Raw genomic sequence first — 21,940 nt, forward strand, 5'->3', positions numbered from 1 at the left:
AAAACCAGTCAAGTGATGGATCAAATATATGTTTGGTTTAGGTTTTTGATTTTTAAAAAGATGAAAATGCTTTAAAGTTGTTCTGCAAATCAAAGTCTCTTCATCTACAATGATACTCACCTTTGAAATGATACACCTCGCAGTCATAGTCATATATATTATTGGATAACTGTTCATTGATTAAAGAGCGCTTGATGATGGGGGAAGGGAGGGCAGCAGGCCTGTTTAAATACTCACAGTAGCTGAAAAACATGTCAACATCTGAATCTAATACCCTCATTCTCCAAAAACTTAAAACATAGGCTTAATTTCCTGCGCTATGGTTCATTGACTTCCATTGGGACGTCTGAGTGTGGAGGTAAATGTTTGTGCAAGGGAGAGGTGTGTGCGAAATATACATATAGTCTTTTTAAGATACTACACCTACTGCAGTGCTGTAACTTTGCGAAACAACTCTCGTGTTGTCAGTGTGGCAGGACAGAGGCATAGTCGTCACGTTTAGCTTGCACACCACCCTTCATATCCAGCTCCATCCAGCCATTGGGCTGCACTGCAGTACGTATGGACAAATGCTCCAGTAAATCAGCATAAGGCACTCCTGAAAATTCCTTCTTCGTTTAGGAAGGTCCACATTCTCAAAGAGATATAGTTGCCTAATTCCCCTGGGCCAAAGTGACTTGGGAGAACAACCCCCATTGACTCTCAACAGGACTTGAGTTTATTTGTCCCTTTGGTGCATTGAAAATCCCACCCTTAGATACACTTTAACCAGCAATGTGCATCAGCCCCTTCCTGGCAATGTGAGGACACACATTGTAGGCAAGCTGGTCCCCCGTATTATAATTTTATGCAGTTGTGATATGCTTGGAGATTCTCTCGGTCTCACACAGGAGCAGACATAGGGACAGATGTTTAATTTAACTTTGTGAATGGAGCTTGTGAACGCCCTTGTGTTTATGCTGTGTAGGCTGGAAAGTTGTCTAATCAACAGCAGAAGCCGCGATATAACTGGGATTTGTAGAAAACCTATGATTGGCTCCAATTAGAGCAGGTAGGAAAATGGGGTGGTGTCCCGTCCCCTCCCGTCCCCCCGGGAAAACATGTATTCATCAGATTTTTCCAATTTTTTTTACTTTATCTAAAATAAAAACAAAACCCCACAATTCCAGGTAGAGTTTCTACGGAGAAAATTGAGACAAAACTCATCATTTTGGGGTGAGAATGGAGTGCCACTGTGCATTATAGGAGTCCTATTATTGCCAACCATAATGTACCTCTGCTGGAATTCTGTGCCACTGTGCAATACAGAATTTGCACAGAATTAATGTTCCCTTCAGAATTTTATTTTTTCATGCTGATTTTGTGATTTCCACCAAAATGCCGCCTCCTCCTCCTTCCTCCGGAGCCAAAGGAGTGTTGTCTGGTGAACCATGTACACAACCCAACCCGCACAAATACACACACTATCCTGGGTCTCCCTTCCCCATGCTAACCACCAGCTATCCTACATCTAAACTACCAACTTCTCTTCCGCTACAGTAGCATGATCCAAAAACCTTACAAGACACACAGAAGTTTGAACTTGGACAAGACATGACCGATAGAAAACCGTCCTTAAGAACGCTAGCACCCTCTTAGGCCAGGTCGTTACATACTTTACTTTCGTATAATGACTTTGTTTCAATGAAATATTTAATTTCACTAAAACAGAAGAGAACTGTCGTCAAAGACACATCAAGTTCTGTATTAATATGCCTAGTAAAGAATCTATTTGTCAAAAAAGCATTTCCAGAATCTTTTCTGTTGTCTGTATTGTTCCAGACATTCTTGCTAGCAAATATTTTGAAATACATTACCAAAATAATTGAAACTGGCATGATTATATTGTGTTGTTTTGACAAAGAAAATATGCAGAATTTTAAAATATATTGTGTGCAGAATTTTTATTTTTATTTTGGCGCAGAATTCTCCGAGGAGTAATAATGGAAAGTGTAGTCCAACGGGAAAGCCCAGCCCCTAGAACAGACTGGGGACAAAAGTCACCTGAACTACATCTCTCATGAGGTAGTGCAGCAGCTTACGTGGCTTCAGTTCAATGTCTAACCGAGCCAAAATGAAACATTCTGACATGTACGTAAAATCTTGATTTTAAACCTTCGTCTCCATGAAAAACTTTGCTCTTTTGTCTTGATTCGAATGGAAACAAATGTCAAAACATTAAAAATTCCCGTAGGAGAGAAATTCCAGTTGACCAGCTCCGCTGTCTCAATGTGTCATTTCTTGTGCCACACATACAACTGCCAGGTGTCGTTCCAAATAACAATAACCTACGATCCTTTTCACTTTGGAAATGGGCAGATTGAAATACTGGGATATTCTGAGTAAATAGATACTTTATTATTTATTATTATTTATTTAAGTAAATAATAATAAACTGTTACATTTACTGGACAGCTGAAAGGATGTAGTTTTTTCCCCAGCTGTTTAACCATCTAATGAAAGTCATTGAGATGTTTTCCCGGTTCACCCCCTCATGTTTTCCAGCCAGAAGTGAGTGTGCCAAGTTTAAAACAAAAGTATTGATTCCATATTTCAACCAAAAGATCTCTTGCCTTCCCCTCACTGAGCTATGCTTTGATTTTAATCATTTAAGTCATTGTTTGCAGCAGTCTTTCCATTAATTGTAAAATTGTGAGCTACTCATTATCACTGCCGCAGTGTCTCTCTTCCTAGACAGAACAAAGATAGGGGCAGGCTCGAGCTTTCAACCACCTAGAATTCATGGAAATGCACATTTTTCTTCAAGATTACTCTATGCAGGATGTGCCAAAGGGGCAAAGTTTGCAGATGGTTACAAAATTATTCAAGAGAGTTAAGTCCCAAGCAGACTACAAAAGAATCTTGCAAAACTGGGTGACTGGGCAACAAAATGTCATTGTGATGGGGTGTTGGCCCCACACTGGCCTCTAAGGGTTAATAGAGCATGAGGGAGGCTGCACAGGAGGCAGCCAATTAGAGAGGGGCTGAGAGGAGCAGCCAATCAGGGCCCAGCAGGCCCATATAAGAAGAGCTATAGGTCAGAGCAGGGTCAGTTACTTCCTGGAGCGCAAGGAGGAAGAACTGGGTGCCTAGCTGGCAGGAGGTAGCAGCAGCAGCAGCAGCAGCAGCTAGCACCCTGGACAAAGCAGTGCTGCTAGCAGGGACCAGGGGAGCCACAGCAAGCTCCTCGCTGGCTGCTGGGATCGGCAGGCTGAGGCCTTGAGGCAAAGGCAAAGAAGGTACTGGGGCTGTTGGGAAGTGGCCCAGGGAAAGGTACTGAGAAGTTGGAAGGGCTCGCGGCACATGGCTGCCGTCTACAGGGTCCCTGGGCCGGGACCTGCAGTAGTGGGTCCCTTCTGGCTTTATAATCTATGAATCTCTAGAGATCTTAAATGATTTGGGGGTCACCAGGTACCTCATTGTCACAACCTGCTGCCTGCTTTCGGGACTGCTCCCACACTCTTTTTAATGAAGAAAACTTGGAGAAATGGAAACTTCCAAAAGTGTCTTTGTCAAACTGCAAAAATACAAATACTGGGGGAGGCTGATGTTGGTTTCACTCTGGTGTAAATTAGCAGGGATTTAATAAAAGTTAATGGAGTTACGCTGGTGTTAACTGAGATCAGAATTGGGCGCAGACTCAAGGAAGCATTTGAGCTTGCTGACGAGTGCGTCCCAGGGAAAAGAACACAACCTTCTGGAATGTGGTGTTCCCGTTCAACCTCTAGATAAATTCCAGAGATTTCCTGCTACCTCAAGCTAGATCCTGCATGTGTACAACATGGAACCTTTGCTTTTTCCCAATCAGCATTCAACCCATTAACAGTATGCTGTTACTTGGCCTTGCTTCCAGAGGTCTAGTAAGTATTTTCCATTAGGATCAGCCCATTTTTCTTCTTTTGTTTTTAATTTTTATATTCATAATACAGAGTATGAAATTGAAAAAATGACTCAAATTTCAGTGTGTGTGTGATGTGGCGGAGGGGGGTGTTAACCAGGTGAAACTAACTCTGAAGACTAAAGCCTATTCAAATAGTGTATGCAGTTATCAAACCGATGAGCTTTGATGGAAAAGTGTATTCAGCCAATATGGAGCTAGTCCAAACATGAGTTTAACTAGTAAACTTTAAAAATCATTTTTGCATCGTTTAACTGTATCTAAATATGTGAAAGTAGGAAGAAGTGCGTAAGTGAAAATGGTGTGGAGTGGGTGGGTGAGAAACGAGGTTGGTGGTTTGCATAATCTTGTTGCAAATTCCCTTGGAGTAGGTGACCTACTTAGATTAGGGTACTTGTCTTAATATGACTTTCATTGTCTCACTCTTTTTCCTATGGCAATGTGCTGTATTAATATGGTCTAGTGACAGAGCTTAAGTGTACAAGTGAAGGGGGGGGGGATATAATTTTTATAAAAGACTCGAAATTTGATTAAAAGTTAGGCTGTGAACATGAAAAGATCTGTACCTCTCTCCTTGTGTTACTTTGTTGGTACTAGCACGGTGCAGTCTTGTCAATAATTGCCAGTCTATTCACACTGCTACTGCAGGGGAGTATCTTAACTTTGGACCAACTCCAAGGACAATCCTGGGCAATACTAAGTGGCTCACTAATATGTAGGGTTTTCTAAAACAGTTCAGTTATGCAGGGTGCAGCATGCAACTGTGCAGTGTGTAACTGACTTGGCCATTCTTCAAAACGTACCTTTAGATCCAAATTTAACTCAGTGCCACAAAGCAAATAGTCACAGCAGACATAAGAGCATGTTCCTTTAATTTTGCAGCAGGAAGCTGGGTGAGGCGGGGCTGGGGAGGGTCTGGGCTGGAACTCTACGGTGAAACAGTATCTTTAGTGATGATACAGCTTTCCTTATTCTAATACGGTGGCTCCCGACCTTTCCAGACTACAGTACCCCTTTCAGGAGTCTGATGTGTCTTGTGTACCCACAAGTTTCACCTCACTTAAAAACTACTTGCTTACAAAATCAGACACATACAGAAGTGTCACACCACACTCCTCCTGAAAAATTGCTTGCTTTCTCATTTTTACCATGGATTTATTTTATAATCATATTGGAATGTAAATATTGTATTTACATTTCAGTGTATAGAGCCGTATAAACAAGGCATTGCATGAAACTTTAGTTTGTACTGACTTTGCTAGTGCTTTCCATGTAGCCTGCTGTAAAAACTAGGCAAATATCTAGACGAGTTGATGTACCTTCTGGAAGACTTTTGCGTACCCCTGGGGGTACATGTACCTCTGGTTGAGAACCACTGTTCTGATAAGGTTCCTTGTTCAATAGGCCAGCATTCTCATTGACCTGTTCTCCAGCACTCTTTCCATTTTGCTTTTGTGGCCCTATCTCTCTTGTATAAATGAAATTTTTTGAACTTAGGATTTGTCCCTTAGTCCACTTTGTCCAGCAGCCAGCCCGAGGGTTGTGTTGGGTCTGTGCTGGGCAGTCGCACAGGGTGCTGGGCTGTAGAGTGGCTAGAGACGCCAGCCAAGGGCAGCAAGGTGGAGGAGCCAGGCAGCCCACCCTAGGGAGAGCCCCATGCATGTACCTTGCTTAGCCCCACAGACCTGCTGGAGAGTCAAGTGCTATAATACCCACCGTTTATTATCGCCGTTCATTTTCCCAACCAACAAATGGCGCTGGTAACACCTAACAGCAAGCGCCTCTTCTGCGCAGCAAAGATCTTGTCTTGGGTGGTGTGAGATGCCAGTTTCCCCCCCCCCCCCCCCCCCAGTCATGTCTGCCCAGCTGTGCTTCTGGCAAAACCTTGTTAAATGAAACAACTGGCTTTTGGTTGTTTCTGCATTAATGGCCCCTTGCCTTGAAAATAAATACATTGTTCTTTGTATCTGTTGTGTCACACTGCTAGGATTCTCTTTGGCATGGAGCATCCGGGACTACGTGACATTTGCCTATGTGAGAGCGTGGTCTGGTGTAAACTGGTGTTTTAGTCCTTCAGTGTTGCCAAACTCTCATAATTTTATTGTGAGTCTTGTGGTATTTAGAGTTTTTCCTCAGCGCCCCAGCCCCCGGAGTGATGTTATGTGAGAACCACAGCTTTTATTTGGAAACAAAAAATAAGTTGCTTTGGAGAAAAGCTTCGTAAGGTGAGAATGAGGGGAGATTTGATAGCAGCATTTAACTATCTGAAAGGGGTTCCAGGGAGGATGGAGCTAGGCTGTTCTCAGTGGTGTCAGATGACAGAACAAGGAGCAATGGTCTCAAGTTGCAGTGGGGGAGGTCTAGGTTGAATATTAGGAAAAACTTTTTCACTAGGAGGCTGGTGAAGCACTGGAATGAGTTACCTAGGGAGGTGGTGGAATCTCCATCCTTAGAGGTTTTTAAGGTCTGATTTGACAAAGCTCTGGCTGGGATGATTTAGTTGGGTTTGGTCCTGCTTGGAGCAGGGGCTTGGACTAGATGACTTCCTGAGGTCATTTCCAGCCCAAATCTCTTATGATTCTATGAAACCTGTAGGTTCAAAACCCAGAAGACCAATAAAAGGGAAAACAAATATATTTACTGCTAAATCTCAGGATTTTAAAGTCAAACTCAGTTTTTTAATTCATAGATTGATGGATTTTTAAAGCCAGAATGGACCATTAGATCACCAAGTCTTGACTTCCTCTATATCATGGGGCATTATGTTTCCTTGTTTGAACCCAATAACTTGTTTGACTAAAGCAAATCTTCCGGAAAGGCATCAAGTCTTGATTTTCTAGACCTCAAGGGATTGAGACTCCATCACTTCCCGTGGTAGTTGGTTCCTAGGGTTAATCACTTACTGGTTTTTTAAAGGTGCCTAATTTCTAATTTTGAATTTTTCTGGCTCCAGGTTCCAGCCATTGGTTCTTGTTCTGCTTTTCTCGGATAGATTAAAGAGCCCTTTGGTGCCTGGTGTTTTTCTTCCTGTACTGATACATGGTAATCAAGTCACCTCTAACTTTTCTTTTTGACTGAGATCTTTAAGACTTTCACTGTAAAGCATTTCCTACAGCCCTCAAATCATTTTTGTGGCTCTTTTCTGCACCCTCTCCAATTTTTCCACAACCTGATCAAAATGTGGATAATAGAAGTGAACACAATATTCTCATGGCGGTCTCACCAATCTAGCAAACAACAGTAAAATCCCCTCACTGCTTCCCTGTTTATACATCCAAGGATTGCATTAGCTCTATTTCTCACAACACAGCACTGGGAGCTCCTGTTGACTTGCTTATTTGGGATGACTCCTAGATCCTTTTCAGAGTCGCTGCTTGCCAGGATACAGTCTCCCATTTTATAAGCGTGGCTTGCGTTCTTTCTTCCGAGATGTACATCTTGCATTTGGCTGCATTAAAACACATTCTGTTTGCATGGGTCCAAGCAATCCAGACTATAAACAGTTGCTAGCAATGGGGCTAATGCGGTGCCTTCATTTATAAAACCCAGTGTCTAAAATAGCCATAAACTTGCTAGTGCTGTGGGTGTTGTGTGGTATTTCCCCAGGACATTCACTTTCCTTTATTTTCCAAATACCCTGGGACAGAAAAAGTTGCTTTAAGGCAGCACAGGGGAAGCAAAGAAGTAAGTGAGGAATGGTACAGGCTTCACCTGTGTGTAGTATGGACAGGCGCGGGCTCTCTCATATAGCGCTGCATATGCCTTTCAGCCCTGACCTGCAACACCTGGGCTCCTACTGGGATAGTTCTTTCTCTTGAGCAGATTCCTAGCATTGCGGCCATGTGGCGTGAACCAGCACACCACTGTTCTCAAATAACTCAGCAGCATTGAGGGAAGATCTGATGCTGTCACATCGCCTCGCTCCTTTAAAGACGTGGAACTATTTTAGATTAGACCCTATTAGGAATTAATGCGGCCTCAATAGCAGTGTAAAGACGTCTGACCTAGTTACAAAATGCTTCCTTGAAGCTGAATTTCTCTAAAACCAAAAAGAGAATCCCAGCAAACTCAGTTACATGCTTCCCTTTCCCCCAACTCTTTCTAATGGGATGGCCGCCATTTCGGTCAACGTTCTTTTGGCTCCCAAAAAGATACCTTTGGTGGAATATATTTTAATGGACTCTGTTTGATTTGGGTATGTAGTGTTGGCAAGAGTAACCCTGAGCATCTGTGTAAAGTGGTGGCTAAAATGATACCCTAGTTTGTAATTACTGAGCTTGGTCTGCGGTTACCTCAGTTATCCATATTCCTTCCAGATGTTGAAACATGTGGTTGTGCTTCTGAAGGAACTTCTGAAACAAGCAAACTCCTGGATTGCCTTGTGAAGCTTTCAGAAGCTGCTATGGTCTGTAGAACACAGCACCTTCTAGATTGCTTATGAGGACTTTATATAACCAGTTAATGAGTCTCACTTCCCACTACTGAGGGGAAGAACAGGTGCTACTTCTCCTTCTCACTGAAGTCAACAGGAGTCTCTGTCCATTGTCTCTTCAGTGGCATGGTGTCTCTGTGGACCTGGTTCAATGCCCATTGAAGTCAAATGAAAGACTCCCATTGTTGGTGGGCGCTGGAGCAGAGCCTGTACTCCTGTAAGTAGAGCTGGTCGACGTTTTTGATGGGAAAATGTTGAAATGAATTGTTTCCACTTTTATTTCAATAATGGCAAGCATTTTGTTTTTATTTTTTATATTCTAATGTATTATGGTTTTTTATTTTATATATATTGTTCTGACTTATCAAAATGATGTTTCTGAGTAGAAGTTTTCAGAATTTCTGTTCTGCAAAAGAAAAAAATTCAACTCTATTCTGATTTGGAGTTGGACAGAAATTCTGGTTTCCAAGCAGCTGTACTCCTAAGTACAGAAATCTCAGAGTAGGATATCCTGGCAGAAAGTCAGCTGATGTTTCTCCAGGGTATTTTTCTAAATGAAGTTTCATCAGAATATCTGAAAACTTCATTTATTGCTACTTCATGCTTAAACAATGAAACTGCCTTAATCTCATGGTTTTAAGCATTTCTTTGTGGACAGAAGAGGAAGCTGTACAAATTGTTTATAATGTGATCCTAAAAATACAGATACTGGTCAAGACATAGCAGTCGCGATGCACAATTTGGTTAGAAAGCACTGGTGCTTTGATTAACTCTGAGATAGTTAGTTAGTTATTCATTAGGAGCTGAAAAATCAAATACATTGATTCCTGCTTTAAGTCACTGCATACGCTGATAGAGAAGTGGTGTGACTCTGAAGTTCCACGCATGAAATGACACGCTTTCTCCCTTCCAAGGCAAGTCACTTGGTATGAATACTGACTCTAAACATAAGTATCTGCTTATGTGTAACTTACATGAGCCTGATCCAATGCCCATTGAGCTCAATGGGAGTTTTTCCATTGACTTCAGTGGAGTCTGGACCAGCGCCTAAATGCCTTGTGTCCAAATATTCATAAAGTTTTGGAGTCAGGCCGGAATAGTTCCTCATCGCTGTCTTCTGTGAACTACAGTTGTGATCGGCAGGGCTTGTGTGTGCTGACCCTAATCTGTCTGTGTGGTAGGGGGCTAACAACCTACAAAAATGTGGCTGAAAAGAAAAATCAAAGTACTATTTGATGACAAATGTCTCTGAGGCCAGCAGCCTGGCAGTTCTGGTTTGGCTGCGCCTTTCCAGTTCCAGAAGGACAAAGACTTTCTTTCATATCTGGAAAAAATTACTTTTAGTTCTAAGTGCTTGTGCCAAATTTCAGCCTGAAGTGAATATCTTACAGCTGAGTGCAATCAGTGAAGCTTGGGGCATACGGCATTTGGGGCATTAGAAAAGCAAGTCAGAAGGAATTGGACTTCTGTTTTGGACGGACTGCTGGCACTGCCTTTGTCAGAGGCGCCCAGTGGCATCCCACACTGCTTAGGCTCCAGGGGCAATTGATCATGAGAGCCAGAAAAGCCTGACAGACACAGTGACTTGTGCCTCCTCTCTGTGATGGGGGGCCCAGTGGTGTGACTTTAATGTGCTCTGTGGTTTCAAGGGGTTGTATGAGGGGACAGATCAGCCCTCCTGGCTGTCTGGGTCTCCAAGATGTCTCCTTCATCCATAGACTGACACAGAAAACGTATGAACCCAGGATCCAAGAATGCTAGAGGCCAGATGATTTCCCTAAATTGTGCATGTAGCGTAAGTCTTGGTGTGCAGGCTGCCTGGCCTGGCTCTGGGTGTTCTTCCTGGCCAGGGACAGGGAAGCCGGGCCGTAGAGTAGCAACCTACTGTTCTCCAGACCTAACCATGCAGTAGTCTCCTCTGCTCCATGCCCTGGCCACGGAGGGCAACGGCTGGTTGCAACCATGCAGTGGCAGGACTGCTATCCCTGTCCCTCCTCCTCCCACTGCGTGGCAGAGTCTAGGGAGATCCCGCTCACCGGCACCCTTCTTGCATGGGTTCCACCACACACGCTGTGCAGCACGATCACATCCATTCCACTGTAGCTGCGGCCTGGCACAGCCAGGGGAGGTAGAGTCAAGATTTGCCTCTCCCTCTCTGTTCGATATTTTTCAGATTCTCTCTTTCTGGAACATCACTTTCAGGAAACTGTTTCCAGTATATTAAGAACTAGGACAGCCAGTGTGCGGTGACTGCTGCTTATTGCACTAATTCTGGTCTCATTCTTACCCTGTGTTTCCACATTATTCCCTTTATCTGTCTGTATCCACCTTTTTTTCTCTCTCCCCTGTTGTAAGCTTGTTGAGGCAGGGACTCTTTTTGCTATAGATGAGTGTTGTGTCTAGCCCAATGGGGTCCCAAATGCTGCTACTGCACTGCAAACAAATAAGCCAATAATAATCTCTGCACATTATTTCACTTGCGTCTCTCAAACACAGATATTGCTTGAGTTTTCAGTTCTCAACAGCGGTGTCTGGAGAAGTCCATTGGGACACCTAGTACTCTAGAATGAATTATTCAGCTTTAAGGGAATTTTGTCCCATATAGTTAATTTAAAGTTCAGCAAAATACAAGTGAGCAACTTGAAAACAGCCTTGTGAAGTCTACATACCCTTTTGCCCCAGGAGAGGACCTTTGTTTGGATGAGTGAGCAAAATATCATTTGTTTTCTCTTGCCATGGGAAGGGTGGGAGAAGAGGTTTTGTGCATGACATGGTAAATTACCATGATAGTTCTGCATGGCTGATCCATCCAATTAAAAACCTTTTCCAATTACCATCCAATTAAAAATATTTTCACTTTCTGTTGCAATTAGCATGAAGACAACTAATTAACTTGTGTATTGTATATTCTGAGGGCCTCATACTTGCATAGAAATGCCTGTTACAATAAAATTATCATTAGCGCACGAAGTAAACACAGCATTTACATACCATAAATAACTGGCTTGATCAATACAACTGCAAACTTAAAAAAGTAACTGTTATGATGTTACGTATTATTAAGAGTTAATGTGCATTATCTCTTGTACTGCCCGCATCCTGCAAAGATTTAGCCTTACACAGTCCCTGCTCTTGATTTCGGTAGGTCTATTCAGGGTGTGGGAAAACTGAACGTGAATAAATATTCTGGGGATAAGGGCAGGTCTGTGGCTATGTCCCCCGCCCATCCTTTGTCTAGTCTGTAGAGTGTGTATGTGCGGGGGGGGGGGAAGAGGGGAGGTTGGTCCCCATCTGTATGTACAGCAGCTAGAACAATGGAATCCCTCCCAACTGGGGGCTCTGTGAACTAGAATACAAATAAAGTCTCACTGAGACCCTGGTTTGGCCCTTTATACCATTAACATTGCATTGGTCTAAAAAAAGTGTGATGTAGCAGGGTTTTTCTGAGCCGGTATTTCTGATCTGGATTTATTTTTTGTGGTTCTTTAGATTTTGCTGTGTGCCTTATTGGGAAAAGTCGTTTTGGGACATTTGCCTGGCAGGGAATCAAAATTATTGTATCTGGACTCCAACAGGGAAAAGATACTTTCTATTTGGCTCATTCGTCCCCACCACAGAAACTAATTCTGTGTGAGTGGGTGAATTCAAATGCAGACCATCTACGCTAGGAAAACTAGAGACAAACTTATGTCACTACAGGCTATGTATTAAAGTTTGAGGTAATGGCCATCTTCTGCAGAAACGAAGATGATGAGTAAAATTACACGTAGGTTTCAGTTTGTTACAGAGCTGTAAAGTGGCATTGAACACCGGAACCCAGATGGCCAGTGGCCAAATTCTCCTCTGACCAGCCGTCGCTTCTGGTGGTCTAGTGATGATGTGGGGTGGAGGGCAGTTGAATCAGCGCCAAGACTAATGGTAGATGTGAGTTTTCAAGGTGAGTTTTGCCTAACAAAAACTGCATCACTAGAATACTGGAGTGGGTAGATCAGATTTGGATACATTTTAAACAAGGGTTTTGATGAGGACTTTATGGGGAAATAAAATATATTCTGCTTGACAATTACTATATATTTGCACAACTGTGTGTACTGAGATAGTGTAGATCAGTGGTTCCCAATCTGTGGCCTGGGGTCCAAATGTGGCCTGCGGGCTCTTTCAAAGTGGCCCGTGGCTCCACTCCCGCTGGCTGCAGAAGGGAGCCGCCATCTACAGACCCAGGCGGAGCGCGTTGTGCAGGGCTACAAGACCGGTGCAGGCTCGTTGCTGCAGCCAAAGGGACGAGAGATCAGCGCTGCCCTGCTCCTGGCTGTTGCAGAGAGCACGGCAAAGTGCTCTGCTGGGTTCCTAGGTGCTGGGGTCCCTGCTGGAGCCAGAGGGAGGGAGATCAGCGCTCCCCTCCCCAGCAGAGAACAAAGTGCTCTGCTGGGGTCCCTAGGCGCGAGGGTCCCTGCTGGAGCCAGAGGGAGGGGAGCACTGATCTCCTGTCCCCCTGGTTGCAGAAGGGAGCCACTGCCTAGGGACCCAGGTGGAGTGCACGGGGCTACAGGACACGTCCAGTTTCCCTGCTGCAGCGAGGGGGATGGGAGATCAGCACGGAGGCAGCCTCCTTGCTGAACTCCTTCCATCTGGCTGCAATGGGGGGTGGCACTGCTGGCAGAGCTGCCAGGACCCACCATGCTTGAAGAGGGGCAGGGCTCTAAAAATCAGGGCCTTCCGGTTTGACCTGCACTTCGCAGCTCACCCACCGTGACTTATCTGCCAGGCCACGTGCGTCAGCGTGTGGTGACAGTCACTCATCTACACTAGTGCTGCAAGTGTGCGACATACTGAGTCATTTGTAGGTGTAAAATAGTGACTGTAACAGTGAGCACAGCAGCATCAAAACATTTCCTTTACGTGTGTGGTGATTTACAGTCCTCAGCGGTGCGTACGGCAGTACGGTTTTTATGCGTTGATAAACTGGTGGCCCCTCAGGGTTGTAAACATGATATTTGTGGCCCTCGAGCCAAAGAGGTTGGGAACCGCTGGTGTAGATCAATATAAATAGCACTTCCACTTCCCTCTAAGCTGCATTTCCAGCTTTCCTCCTATCTTTATAGCTATACCAAACACCTTACTGCCCCTAAAACGGACACTTTTTTATCACACCAGAGTGCCTTTTTTGGTGCAGTGGCACCCATAAGTCAGTTCGTTAGAGGTATCAGGTATTCCCGATCTCTTGTACCGCTCACCCTTGCCCTTTTTAGTCGTAGCTGCAGTGCATTTGACTGGCTCAGGTCTGCATATCTGATCTAAACTTCCCCTCCGCTTTCCCAGACGCCACCAATAGAAAGAATATCTCCGTGCCTGGGAATTAAAAGCTGGAATCCCCTTGCTAATCATTGGAATTGTCGCTCTGAACCCAGCTGGCATGGAATGCTTGTCTCCCAAATGAATTAAGATTCCACAATCCAACTTCTTGCTGAACCAGTGTGCCCACTGCTTCTTTTAATAGCATCATCTTATTACCACAAGCTTTATGACCTTGAAGAGTGGGACACCTTAGGTGAGCTCTCTCCCGTAAACACAGAAGAATAGATCTGTCTTTCTTTTTGTTCACTAAAAATAAACAAATACTGAAATCCATCTCTGGCGAAGATTCAGTTTTCCTGGCTGAGATCAGAGACATACCTAAGACATGACAAGGGAAACAATCAGCTTGAGAAATACAGCCGAAGAGCTGAATGTCAATCTTCACTTTCTCTAGCTTTGGCCACAGACATTTTGTAATACTTTGGCAAAATATTAATCTTGCTGTTGGTTTAGGCAATGAGTCCTTCAAACCAACTGTAGACTTATTTTCACTGCAAACTTTAAGGCCCCAAAGTGTTCAGACTTAAAAGACAAATGTAAAGTTAAATTTAGTTCATATGTGATTAAACATTAGTTTTATGTGCTGGGCAAAAAAATTCTCAACATGAATTTGCTTTGGCTGTGTCCATGCCGTGCGTGCTCCTTTCTGCACACGTTTGTCTGATGAGAGTTTCACTTGCAGGAATTCACAGAGAGAAATGCAAAGGCGCCTGTCTGAGCATGTGCAGAAAATGAATTTTAGTTTCTCCCATGCAAATGTGGATCAGGAAGAGCTTGCATGCTTACCCAATCTGAAAACACACACAATATCTGGTCAATGGCAACAGATTAATACTGCTTGAATGGTACCAGAAGCACTGAAATGTGCTGGTGGCTAAATCCTGCTGTGTTAAACAAGGCGTATGTCTGCAGTTGGATATAAGGGGGTTGTTACTATCTAGGTAGGAAAGTGGCTTTCTTTGTAGAGAGGCCGCATGATCAGTGAGCTGAACATGCAACTCGAATCCTAGACTTCAGTGTTAGTCAACCTCTGCCACTGAATTTCTGGGCACCCTCTTGAAGTCCCCGCTCAGGCAAAGTGATTGAGAGATCCATCGGCTATGGCTCGTTATAGGGCCATGGGCAAAGCACTTCTTGTGTCTGTTGCCCCATCTCATTTGGGCCCCAATTCAGGAAATCACTTGAGTGCACGCTTAAGTCCATCGCCATTCTGGAATGCACTTAACTTTATTCACATGCTTTAGTGCCGTCCTGAATAGAGAAGCTTTCCTGAATTGGATCTTTACCTCACAGTGACGTCAGGGATTTGTTCACGTTTGGACAGGGCTTTGAATGCCCCAAAGGGCTATTAACGCTAAGAATCATTTGAAAGTTCTCAGCTCTTTGGATTCCCAGCATTTAATGTATTGTTGGAGCTCTGGCACAGATAGGAGCCATAACTAATAGCACTTCAAAAGCTCTCTCATAGCTGGGTACGCTCTGTTAAAAATATTTTGGTTGCATCTATGGGAGACATAAGCCTTTTTGTATAATAAATAGCTAAGTCACTGGTTGGCAGCATTACAGGTTATTTTAACATAGGCATTTTATGGTGCTCATCGTTGTGGTGTTATCCATCAGTTATACTGTGTAGAGCCTAGAGGCCTCGGCCAGGACAGAGCCCGATTGTGCTGTATAAATACATAGTAAATGATAGTTACTTCCCCAAACAGCTTAAAAAGCGAGACAAAGCATGTGGGCCAGTGACCTGCAGTGATCAGCAATGAGGCGCCTTTTTACTCGTTAAAAAGCTTTCCTCCGTATCCCAAGAAAACGTGTGTAGATGAGCAAATGTATTGCACGTTGGTGTGTGTGTGTGTGTGTGTGTGTGTGTGTGTGTGTGTGTGTGTGTGTAAAAACTTGGCTGATTAAAATTTGTTGCATGTACAAGATCACCCCCCCCCCCCCCCACACACACACACACACAGCTTTTCAGATCAATGAGAAGATGAGATCCATGAAAAGGGGATGACATGTTTCCAACTGATAAGTGGCTAATACGGGCTAGGAACCCTGGTGTCAAAGGGTGCCTGGCCTCAGTGAATGAAGCGGGTCCAGTGTCTCTGTGCCAGAACAGGTGTGCTCAGGTTGGCCAAGTAAGAGGCTGGGGCAGTACCTGGGGCTATCAAGGAGCATCTAGGGGTGGGGTGAAGCTCCAGTGAGAGACCTGGAAGTCTGGGGATTGGATGAGGTCTCTGCGGAAAGTTGCAGAAAGCTCTCTGCAGATCCACTCTGGAAATTGGGAAGGCCTGGCCAGCTGATTTATTTTTCATGAGCCAAAGCTGGTGCCAGGAATCTGGAAGCCCATGGAGGGACTAAATGGCTGACCCTCCTACTCACAGCAAGAGCTGGGAGGCTGAGAAGGGCTGAGAGGGAGAAAGAGTCAGTAGAAGGGCTAGCCATAGCCAGCTGTCCTTTCTGAGGCAGGAAGCCAGGGCTGGAGAGGGCTGAAAGCAGTAGAGGGAGATGCCTGGTAGCGCTCTGCCCCTGAGAGCTGAAGCCAGAGGCCCAGGAAGAGCTGAAGGCTGGGAGTGTGGTGTGGTGAGGGAGCCGGGGCCTGACAAGGGAGGCTGGGGCTCTGCTTGATGTACTGTCTGGACTGTGGTAGTGGGACTTGCTTTGTTACTGTTTGCATGCCTGGGGCTTCCCCTTTTAATAAATTAACCCCACAGGGGCCGTTTGTACTCCGAAAACCTGTTTGGATTATGTCGTCTGGGGACTCTGAAGCAGGGAAACGAGGCAGGTGCGCCTGGAGGGCCACGGCCGGCGCCGGGCGGGCTGCCTGTGACGCACCGCTTACAAAGGAAGCTGGGCTAGCTCTGAATCCGCGGTGGTTGTGAGGCGGGGGCTGTGAAGTGGCTCGATACCTGTATCACCCGCCTTTAGCGAGGGGACAGATGCTGTTCTACATGCTGGTGCTGGGGAGGCAGAAGAGGGGGGAGGATGTGGCGCGCTGGCTGTAGCTGTTACTCCACAGGGTGCCATGGAAAGTCCGGGGGCAGCGGTATCTTCCAGGCCTGTAGACCAGGTGTGCTTCCCTGAACAAACAGAGCATGACTCATCAGGAAGATGACGTGAAGATTAGCGTTTGGACTAGACAGTCTGTCCCATCCTCGCCTGTACAGTCCAGCCTTATAGCTCTGGCCTCTCATTTGGAAATGGCTCCGGTGCAGTTCTGCCTTCCATTTCCCCTGAGCAAACGCTTTACACACACACTCTCTCTCGGTTCCAGCTGCCAAGCCTCTGGCACCGGGCCGCCCGTGCTCTCAAGTGAGATCTTCTCTTGCGTCATCGGCTGCCTGTACTGGCTGGTGCTGCTCTCCCCTCTTGCTGTGACTTGTTAGGGGTGCGTGGCCCGGCTGCAGATGCATGTTCAAGTGATGCTGCTTCATGTCAGCAGCTCCTTCCTCCCCCCCCCCCTTTTTTTTTTGCTGAGTTGTTGCATTGCAAGAGTCTCTCTCCCCAGAGACCTAAGTATAAGACTCTTATTTCAGTACCTGCTTAGAGTGGTTAAAGCTGGTGTCAAAAGCAGTTCATGGACCGGAGAGAAAATTTCTGGGTCTAATTCCTCAGCGCTGATGAGGCATTTCTCTGGGTTCACAGTCACGTGAGCCGACCTGTTGCTGCTGCAGAGTTCAGGTAACCAAAGAACAAACACAAGTAGGTCAGATGGAGCCTGGAGTTAGCACTGACGCACAGGTGGGCAACATGCCAGGTCAGAGAATGCTGAGCGGTTCCTGTGGCACTCAGAAGACAGCAAGCCTTCCTGCTTCTAGGCTAATTCCCACCCCCTCATTAGAAAAAAGCTTCCCAGACCTAATCTGCGCCTAGGATGGAGTGTAGCTAGTGCTCAGCTCTCAGAGTAATAATTTCAAGGTGTCTCCTATATGCCTCTGCTTATGAATGGTAAATAGAGGGAGAGTTACCTGCGGGGAGCTGAGACACTGAAAGGTCAAGTGACTTCCCTGAGGTTACACAGCACGTCGGTGGCAGAGTCAGGAATGCAGATTTCCAGCATATCCTGCTTTACCCTCTCAATCCGCCTGGAGCAAACCACTTTACCTCCCCATTCCCTGCAAAAAAACACCCTTAAGTCAATTTTCACCTGCTACATTTCACAGAGATGCTCGAATCTCCTCCCTGGCTCCTTCATTCTGTGCATTAGTTCCAGCCTCTACTCACTATCAAACCCTTGTGAAGCACTGCGCTGGCTTTTTGAGCTATGCTCTTATTTCCTCATAGCCTTCTTCCATGCCTCCATATAGGTAACTCTTCATACCAGCCGCTGGAACTGTCCTCCCGACCACCCCCAACACGAGTCAAGTGGTTAGAGGGGAGGCAGAGGACTTGGGTGTTAATAGATCCAGTTGTATCTCTGTAACTATTTACCAGCTGTGTAACCTTGGGCACATCTCACAACCTCTCTCCCCCTCTGTTTCTCTCTGTAAAATGGGAATAACACTTCAGCACCTTCTGTGACGCGCATGGCGACCCTCAGATGGAAAGTGCTGGATAAGCATGAATTTTTTATTTTATTGTTCCTCTGTCAAGCCCCTCCTTAAATACCCTTCTCCTTCTGCAGAGCTGTCCAGGGCCCTTCTCCTCACCAGCAATGTCTGCACCTCGAGGTATAGGTTGGGTTGTTGGGTTTGGTGTTATGGAGGAGATCAGCCTGGGTGATCTGATGATTCCCTTCTGGCCTTGAACTCGATGATGCTGTTGAGTGCATCTCAGCTACAGTGTAAACGCGGAGGGGGCAGAGGCTGAGGAAAACATTTTGAAAAGTGCCTAAGTGAGTTGGGAGCCTTCATCCCATTTTCAAAAGTGACTTCTGCATTTACAGCCCCGCTCCTCTGAGATAATTAGGTGCCTAATTCCCATTGAAATCAACTGGAGTGAGACAGCTAAATACCTTTTGACCTGGGCGTAAGTGCTGAAGTCCCTTTGGAAAATGGGGCTTTAGGCACTTTTCAAAATATTTTCCCTTGGTGGGGGGGGGGGAAAGCACTATGTAAAATAACAGATCAGCTCCCAGTCCTTGAGCATCTTCAAAATGAGCATTTTCATAGGTTTGTCCAGACTCTGTCGTGACTGAAAGTGACTCAGCATTTTCACGGCACTGGCACGAACTGTCAGCCGCCTACGGCCTCACGGTCTTGCTCCTGTACTCTTGCAATATTAACCAGTGTCTAAAGACGTTTCCCTGTTTTCTCCAATGGAATGTTCCCCTGCATGAAACGTTTCTAGCGGGAGAGCGCTTCTATGGGTTGTTAACTGCCCCCCAGCAGTGCAAAGCATGGTGAATTTGGAAGGGTGTGTGTTTGAGCAGGTGTTCCACACATTGCTCGCATGATGTATTTTCATAGGGGGTCAACTTCTCATTGATCGAATCCAGCAGGGTACTTGAAAAATACCTCTGTTCTCTCATCGATGGGCACATGTCCCCTGCTGGATGGAGGGCTTCCCGGCTGAAAGACTAGATCAGCATGCGTCTCACACTGGGGCAGGGAAAGAGGGAGACGATATTACAGAAATCTGTCTCCCCACTGGCCTCAGCATAACTGCAGGGCTGTCATACCTGCTGTTGTCACTGTTCGGAAGTTCTTTGTCAGCCTTGGTCTACGGCCTCTGAGGAAATACTCCCGGCACATGTTACAAAATGCTGTGTGACTAAGGGATATGTTTTTCCACAGGCTGTTTTATCTTCTCCTGTGTCACCTGCAGAACAAAAAGCTGCTGTGTTCAAAAGTTTCCTTAGCATTTACTCCAGAGGATCAGAACCAATGGCTTTTCATGGCGTATGTAAATTCTCTTCTGAGTTATGGGCAAAGAGGCTGCTAGTTTGTCCATTTCTCTCTCTGGGAAAAATAAAAATGGAATTTCTGAGGATTGTATATAATAAATGGCCCAGTCCTTCGTTACTAGAATCACTGCTGAAGGAACAGGCTTTCTTGGTGACTTGCATATCCTACCTTTGAATCTGAGCCAGTGCTGAGATGATAAGCAGAGTCTGCTGCTGCATATTAGTGGTGTTTGGATGTAAATACCACATCTGCTGCATAGTAGAGCTAGGAAGGTTGAAAAAAGGGTGTTGGAAATCTGAGTGCTAGTTTCTGAACACTGTCCCGTAAGACAGTTGCTGGCCTATTATAAGGGGCTGTTCTGGAGCAGCTGTCACTGAAATTAAATTTTGAAAATTGTCACCTGCTTTGTAAGATGAAACCAGAGCTTGTTCAAAGAGTACCCTTTTGAAGGAAGAAGGGCCTAGTGGTGAAAGCCCTGGACTGGGATGTGGGACTTGGGTTAATTTTCTGGTCCTGCCACAGGCTCCTTGGGCAAGTCATGTCATCCGGCTGTGCCCCGGTTCTCTTTCTGCAGCATGGGGATGATGATACCGCCTTTCCCCCCACACTGAGCATTGCACATATGAGACCATGGTAAAAAGCGTGAAGACAAACATCTCTGAACTTAAAGAGGTCCTGTCTGAGGCATCCCTATGCTCCATTGGAAAGCCACAACTTTCCCTAATGACTCTGCATAAGGCATCTCAGCAGGGAACTTGGACAATCATTGCATCCATGTCTCAAAGGCAGATGTTTCATTTCAATGTAATAAATTAAAACAACTCTCCTGGGGCGGCAGGCAATCCCTGACAGCATCGAACCTGGCTGGAGAGGTGATTTGGATCGGCATCTCGCTGTTGCTATCTCAGAAAACCTCCACACAAGATGCCGGGGTGCCTAGAAAGTGGTTGAGAGGCAGACACGGGAGTCGGGTCAGCGTTTGAGGGAGGCTGCGTACCATGCTGGCACCTAAATCAGAGAACAGGAGGAGTTACAACCCATAGCCTTTTAAGGCTTATATAATGATGGACTCAGGAAGAAAGTTAACTAACAGGGCGTCTCTTCTCCCGATCTTTGCCTCCCTGTTCGGTGACTGGTTCATGAAGGGTTTGATCTGGGGGCAGTGGTCAGGCAAGACCATGATTTTCGGAGGCCACGCTCTCAGAAGTCCAGTCTGCTCGCTGAAGAAGTACCCCACCCTTCTTCACAGCCAGTGGATACCATTTAGCCTGTGGGCTGCATTAAAGCTCTGTGTAATTGTTTCACAAAGACACTCTCTGCTTTCCACTTTGCATGGAGTGGCTTATATACTGGAAGGAAGCAGACTGTTCTGCTGCTGTATAGATTTCAGCTATGCAGGTCTGCACACGGCATTGACAACATAAAGGAAATCCCTCTGCATTATTAATACCGCTTTAACTATGTCCGCCCCTGGTTAGGCCATCAGCAAAGGCAGACAAGGACATGGTCCCACCACCGTGTGGACTCCAGGTGCATTATTTTTGGATGAAAGTGCCTGGCCTATGGCTGGCGATGACCATCGTGGGCGTAGATGAGAGTTTCCCAGCCACACGCATGGGAGATGCTTAGAGTAGGGTAGCATTGCTTATGTACAGGCAAGAACGTCTGGGTCTCTTGTGCTCGGTAGGGAAGGGGATCCCAAGGCAGACATTAGTGCACTGGTTAAGTGTGGGCAGGACTCTTTGATTGTCCTCCACTGGAAAGGGATGTTTGCCCTTTGGGGACCTCAGCAATAACACTTGACAACTGTCACGTGAGTTGTTTGCATCAGGCTGAGATATAAAGGAAGATGCAATTTTTCCTTCCAGTACTGGACTAGGGAGGGTGGCCTAGGCAGGTGAGTTCCTTGCAAACTGAAGGAGAGTGTTAACACAGCTAGAAATGGGTACGTGTTTGGTTGAAAGTGCCTGCAGCTTAGATACAGACGCTGACAGACATCTAAGATACAGAGGCTTACACAGGGCCGGACGTCAGCTGCTGCTGCTGTCATGAAAACGTTCCAAGAGCTGGAGTCATTTTAATTCACACCTGGCTAGGGTCTCCGTGACTCAGCCAGTCACTTACTGCCCTGGCTTGAATTCAGATGTGGCTTCTAGGTCACAGAGAGGGAGGCGGCTGCTGTTCTAATTTGAGTCTAAAGAGATGCTTGGGCATATCCCAACCCTCCACTCCCCCAACCAATTATCACCTCCAGTAGCGTCTGCTCAGGCATGTTTCAGGTCAGACGGGCTAGAACACCGTGTCCCAACGCTGAGCTTGCAGAGCCGCTGTCTGCAAAGCACCTGCCTCTGGCCAAACCGGGCTTCGGAACAC

This window comes from Emydura macquarii, unplaced genomic scaffold (genome assembly GCF_026122565.2).
Source record: "Emydura macquarii macquarii isolate MOO-44397 ecotype Brisbane River unplaced genomic scaffold, CSIRO-AGI_Emac_v2 contig_1551, whole genome shotgun sequence".
In the NCBI taxonomy this organism is placed as follows: domain Eukaryota; kingdom Metazoa; phylum Chordata; order Testudines; family Chelidae; genus Emydura; species Emydura macquarii.